Source organism: Dioscorea cayenensis, chromosome 8 (genome assembly GCF_009730915.1).
Source record: "Dioscorea cayenensis subsp. rotundata cultivar TDr96_F1 chromosome 8, TDr96_F1_v2_PseudoChromosome.rev07_lg8_w22 25.fasta, whole genome shotgun sequence".
In the NCBI taxonomy this organism is placed as follows: domain Eukaryota; kingdom Viridiplantae; phylum Streptophyta; class Magnoliopsida; order Dioscoreales; family Dioscoreaceae; genus Dioscorea; species Dioscorea cayenensis.
In genome coordinates, this window is record NC_052478.1 from 5,775,480 (window position 1) to 5,782,457 (window position 6,978).

Here is a 6,978-nt window from a genome sequence, read left to right on the forward strand (position 1 = left end):
AATTTTTATTTCAACACTGATTTAATTTCTTGAGATATGGAGGTGCTGAGATTAATAATTTTTAAATAACTTTTTGAAGCAAGTTATCTATTTTTATAAGCAATTTTGTATGTAATTGGGTGCAATTATATCAAATATAAGACTACAAACACAAGCACAAGATAAATTTTATGCTAAAAAATAATGTTATAAATTTTCTAAGACGAAGTTTTAAATTCAAACCATTTTCTAATATTTTGATTGTAAATTAATTTGATGAAAAGAAATTATTAGAAGATGACAGTTTATTGTAAAATACAGTAGATGTCACTTTGACAATTAATTTGTAATGAACAATTTTATTATAGATTTTTTTAATATATATATATATATATATATATATATATATATATATATATATATATATATATATATATATATATATATATATATATATATATATATATATATAAGACTGCATTTGTAAGTTTTTTTTTACTCTGGAAGACTCAAAATTATCCTTTAATGAGGGCAATATTATTTGATTGTATTATTTGTTACAAATATTAACATCAAATCCGTGAAATAATAAACTATTTATGTGTATCATCAATTATTCCATTAATTATAGATTGAGTATTTTCTTTTTATTCTTATTTTTCAAACCCCCTAATGTGATCTTTGAAGAAGTTTGTCAAAAGAAGTCAAGAATTAATGAAGAAATTTTTCAAAAGTTAGATTAAGTATGTTGATTTTGAAAGTTTAAATAACAATGTGTAATGGAATGTTGTGTATTTGGTGCTTTAATATTTAAATGTTGTTTATTTAGTGGTTTGATATTTGATTCAAATATTTTTAAGTAACTTTCAAATATTATTATTAAAATTATATATCTTATATGCAAATATTGTTATCAAAATTATCTTATTTCTCCTGTGCATCCACCGGCATAACTTTATTTTGACTATTATAACAATAAAGATAAGCAAAGGAGTAGTTTGGTTGTCCATGATATGAGAGATGATTTGAGGGACCTGTTTTTATGGTAGTTATAACATAATTAAGATGTGGCTTATCCTCACTTATTTGATTGCCTCAATTAAATAACTTACTAAGTAATTACTAATCTATTTTTATATTATATTATATAATAAATAAAAAATAAAATTTATAAACCCGTCGCTAAGAATAAGCCACGTCTTGTGATAGTTATCATGGAAACGAGTCCACTAAATTATTTTTCGAGGCAAAGATAGGTGGAAATGCTTAGTAAGACTGCTAGTCTGTGCTTTGGGTGAAAACTTTCTGGCCTACATCACTCGTTGTGGCTATCTAGGTATGGGATCCCATAAACCCCAAATTGCATCTTGCAATAAAATCTTTTAACTTTGAGAGTCAAATATTCCATGAGATTACTCAAGTGAGAAGATCCCCGACCTCCCTCATAGCGTGCCGGACTCCATGAATACAACATCTCTATTGTTCTCCAAAGAGGAAGATCATTTTATTATGTAATTGCATTTCATTTATTTTGGTCTAAAATCTATAGTAGGACTACAATAGCATAAAAATATTTAAGATATTGAAAAAGATGCTAAAGCAAGACATGTAGTAGTGACTTTCCTTTTGTTGTTACATCGTCTCAGTGGGGAAATTTTACAGTACCATTTTCATCTTCCTTCCTATTAATCTGGAAAATCTTTTCAAATATAAGGAAATGACTATCGTAGTTCTCGAACGAGCAATCAAAAGGATTCTAGAGCATCTTCAGGTTAGGTCTAGAGAATTTCAAATTCTCATGCTTCATCAAATGGCTCATAGCTTTCAATACTTGATCCCATTATAAAAATCAAATATGAAACATTCTATAGTCTCTGAGTTCAAGATTTAATAGAAGTAAAAGTGGTAACTAGTTATTAGTTGTGGATACGGGTTTGTAGTCCAAACCCCTCTCCCTTTATTGAAAGCACACGGGCTCGATGATCAATCTCCCAACTTGTGCACACATTTTTGACACGAGTTATTCACATTTTGTATATATATAAAAAAAAATCCCATGTTTCGTGGAGACATAAGACTCCGGATCAAATTTACTTTAGAATTTAATGAAAATGAATGAACAAAATATGAGCATCTTTAGGGATGGCAATGGGGCGGGGGCGGGGCCGGGGCTGGGCAAGCAAATACCAAACCCGCCCCGCTCAAAATCGGGGCATATCGAAGCGGGAATTTCGGGGCGGATTGGGTTTTGCCATCCCTAAGCATCTTACATACTTGATTGGGAACCCCAAAGAATGCCAAAAACCAAATGCCCATAAAGGTGTTATTTGGTTGTTTGTAAGTGAAATTACAGTATAAGTGAAAATATTGTGTATTTCAACTTACTTCACTGCTGTTTATTTTGCTGTAACTTGCAGCATTAACTTTGTAAGTTTAAAAGTATAGTTACAGTGTAAGGGACGGTTAATTAGATTACTACCATTATTTTTTATTATTATTAATGTTATTAATTATTTAATACCCTTCATAAAATTTGATTTAAGTAAAAATAATAAATTAATTTAATAAATTATTTATTAATTTTAAAAATATTTAATATTTCTTTAATTTTATTACTTAAAAATTTTATAATTAAATTTTCAAAATACTTACTCTATTTAATATTTTCAAATATAAAAATATTTAAATATCAAATTATAAAAATATAATATTTATTTAATCTTATTACTTAAGTTTTTATAATTAATTTAATATTTTCAATTAAAAAATATTTTTTTTCATAAAAATATTTAATCATATAAATATTCAATTATAAAATATTTCATATTTTTTATTTAATTTAATCACTTAAAACTATTTTTATAATTAAATTTAAAGACAATTACTTTATTAAATATTTTTATAATTAAATATGACATGAACACGATGGTAAGTGGATACTATTTACTTTATTGCATTTCAATTTGTTGTAAGTTGAAATACAGTAAAAGTAGATGAGATGTAAATCCACTTACATATAAGTGAAACTTTTACATCAAACCAAATAACCACTTATATGTAAAACAAATTACATTACAACTACTTACAAAGACTTACAGATAATCAAACATGCCCTAAGTACATCGAGGACAAAAAAGAGCTTTTATATGTGGTACAAAAATGACCAACGTTAGATGCAAATGTGCACAGAGACCTCCAATTTACCACTTGCCTAGAAGGATTTCAAATTCCCATGTCTCATGGGGAGAGTTCATTTCATTCATGGCCATAAATGTTTGCAATTTATATCGTTGTGACCTCAAAAAAAAAAATTTATAACACAAAAACCATTTAACTTTTTTCCTGTTGCACGTGTGGCCATAATGGTCTGTTTTAAGGCGGTTTCTGGTGAGTTTGCTAATGTGACGTTGACTTGGCGCCGAAATCAATTATGGCTACAATATAACTGGAGAAAAATTAAGTGACTTTTATGTTACAAAAAAAAAAAATTTTATAGCCACAAGTGCAAATATTTATGGCCACGAGTGAAATGAACCCCTCATGGGGATATAAAACCCATGTCTACAAAAATCTTCTAGGCTCCGTATCTTGCCAAGATCCTTTAATGATTTTTGGTATTTTTTTTGGAGAGCTAACTTCTAAAGTCTGCAAAAGAAGATATGGGACTTATTATCCAATTGATTGATTATTTAAAATATTTGGCTAGACAAAAAAATGATCAAATCTTCATGCCTTTATTTCTTAGGATTTATTCGATCATATCTAGAGCTAATCACATATTCTTATCTTCTGCCGCTTTAGAATAAAAAGAAATTAATCTGACGCACTTAGCATTCACAGTTAGATGAAGCCTAAAATTCTTAGGGTCTCGCAAGAGGAAGATGGCTTAGGAGAGTTTTTTCCTTGAGAGGCCTTTGGCTAATTGTGTTGTCCTTGCCTAATAGCCTGATAGGCTAGCCTAGTAGATGACCTGTCCGCTTCTTTGGGAGGAGGTCTATCTACAGTTGTTTGTTTATCTTATTGTCTTCCCCCACCAACACCTTTACATAGTGTTTGGATTCAAAAGTCGAAGGGAAAGTAAGAGGAGGGAAAGGGAGGGAAAGTGAGGGAAAGAAAAGGACGGGTTCAACTTTCGTTTGGATAGACAAATTTTATGGAAGGAAAGAAAAGGAGAGCTCTCTAATAAACTTTGTTTGGTTACGGAAGGGAAAGGAAAGGAAAGGATATATAATAATATGATTTACCAATTATACCCTTATTATTAAATAAAAATTACTTATTTCTATTTAAACACATGCATTATGAATATCTCGAATAAATTCACACGTAGATTTTTTTAATAAATATTAAAATTATTATTTTGATTTTTATTTTTATACTTTAATTTTGTCTCTTCTCAAATACAACCATTTATTTTTCCTTTGGAAATATATTATAAATTATTCTAAGGATGAATTGAGAAATAAAAAACACAATATAAACAAATAGATAAAAAAATAAGCAAACAAAAAACAAATACATAAAAAAAAAGATTGTGATGAGTGTCATGTGAATACTTGATTAAAATAAAATTAGATTGAAAAAAGTGAAAGAAAAAACTTATGAAGTGGTGTTATGTAATTAATTTAAAAAAATTAAGGGTAATAAAATCTTTTAAAAAATTTTAAAATCTTTACGAAGTTCTCTCTCCCCCGGCACCCCAAATCGGGGGGCCAGGAAAAGGGGGGTTTCGGAGGGTCAGAGTTAACCCTTCCTTTCCCTTCGTTAAATTAAAAATACCAATCCAAACGAGAGAAGGGCCGACTCTGACCCTCCAAAACCCTCGCTTTACTTTACTTTCCCTCGCCGGCCCTCAATCCAAACATAGCATTAGTGGATCACTTTGTTTATCAATTATGTAGTGCTTTGATCTATTTTCTCCCTCCTTATTCTTTTGTCTCTATTATATGTTGTAATGCCATTTTTTTTTTAAATTTAAGTTTATGATTTATATACTTTATCAAAAGAAAAAATTGTAAAATCCACATAATCAAATTTACCTTGGAATTCAATGAAACTTCATGAATGAAATATGGGCATCTCTATTTATAGTATGAACAATGATATATTTATGCAATAAGTTTTATGAATGATGTGGATTCCTTATTCTCATCCCCATCATCTTTTATCTCTTTTTTGCAGATTGTGATGTTTTATCGATATCTATGTCATTTTTTTTATATGTCAGTCTTTTTTGCACATTCATAGTACTCCCTATTCTTTTATATCTGTTGTGGTTAACCGAATCTCACATAGTTATTTCATAAACTTTTATAAAAAGTTTGTTATCTTTTCAAAATTACCCATAATTTATATTTTTACATTTCTTTCTTATATTTAATACCAAGAAGAGAATTAAATAGAGTGTTAGGGGTAATTTTGGAAAAATAATAATAAATGATTTTAAGGGTGGAGCCAGAAATTATATAGAAGAGGGGCGAACTACAAGTTTTAAAATAATTAATTAATAAAAATTTGAAATTTAAAATTTAAAATTATAAAATACATTTAAATTTTTTTACAGCAATAAGTAAAATCTAAGAAAAATAATTAAAATTAATTAATATATCAAAGTATATATTTTTATCAAAATTTAGATTTCTTTATGATTTTGACTGCTTAAGATAACTAAAGGTTTATATTGGAATTTCAGAATAAACCCTATAATTTATTTGATAAAAATTAAATTTATTTAGATTTTATTTTAATAAATATGTTTGCTTATCTTTTTCACATACTACTAAACTCATGATACTACTAAACTCATGATGAAAGGATATATCTAAAATTTGTGCATAAAACTCAAGTAAAAATCTAACAAGAAAATTGTAACGATACAAAAACTATAACAACTCTTATTTATAATTTTAAAAAATAAATATTATATTAATTTTGGAAAAATAAATGCATGAAAAGCCATTACATTAAAAAATTAGTTAACGAAGATATGATTGATTAAGCATTAAAATAAATATTTAATATCTTACTGTATTATTTTAAAATATAAAAATTAACAAAGATTAAATTAGATTGATTAAATATTAAATTAAAATAATTTTGTATTATGATAATTATTGGCAGTCTTTCAAAATTTTGATTTTTTTTAAATTATTACTAAAAAAAAAACTAAACATGTGGATTTAAAAAAAAATAAATAAAGGACTAAAGTAATTGCTTCATTTGCCCTACCCTTGAGTTGATATTGTTCTAATTTATAATTGTAAAAATATAGATAATATTTTAAATTAGAAAAAAATTCTCATTCGCACATATGTATTTTAATAATTTATCTGAATTCAATTAAATAATTTTTTAAATAATCAATTTCAATAAATTATTTACATTTAAGATCATAGTAATTACAAAATAAAATGATTTTTAAATATTTTTGAAAAATAGTAACTTTCATTTAAACTTCTATATAAATTAATCATAATTTAAAATAAAATTATTTATTACTAAATCAAAGCTTTAATACTTCTCAAATCTCTAAATCAATGCACATTAATCAATTATATATATTTTTACAAATTTTCTCAAAATATTTAAAAATAGTAAACTCAACAAAAACATCTAATAAATAAGAAATTAATAAATAAACAAATCAACTCATTCAACTGAAAAAAATAAAAATAAAAAATAAAAAAATAATGAAAATATATAAAGATAAAAAATTAAAAATTAATATATATATATATATATAATATTAAAAAAAAGCTTTGAAAGAAGCGGGCGGAAGGGAAGGGGAGGGGCGGAAGGAGGGGGTGACGGAGGGCTTCCGGAGGAAAAGAACAGGCAGGGTCAAAAGACCCCGTCGACGACAGGGGGGCCCGCTGTTGCTCCGCCCTTGTTTGAAACTATAGCATGATAATATTGATGACAATTTGAGATTAACAACAGTGAAGTATTACCAAAAAACTCAGAACTCAGTGTTCACATTATCCCTGAAAACAAGTGTAA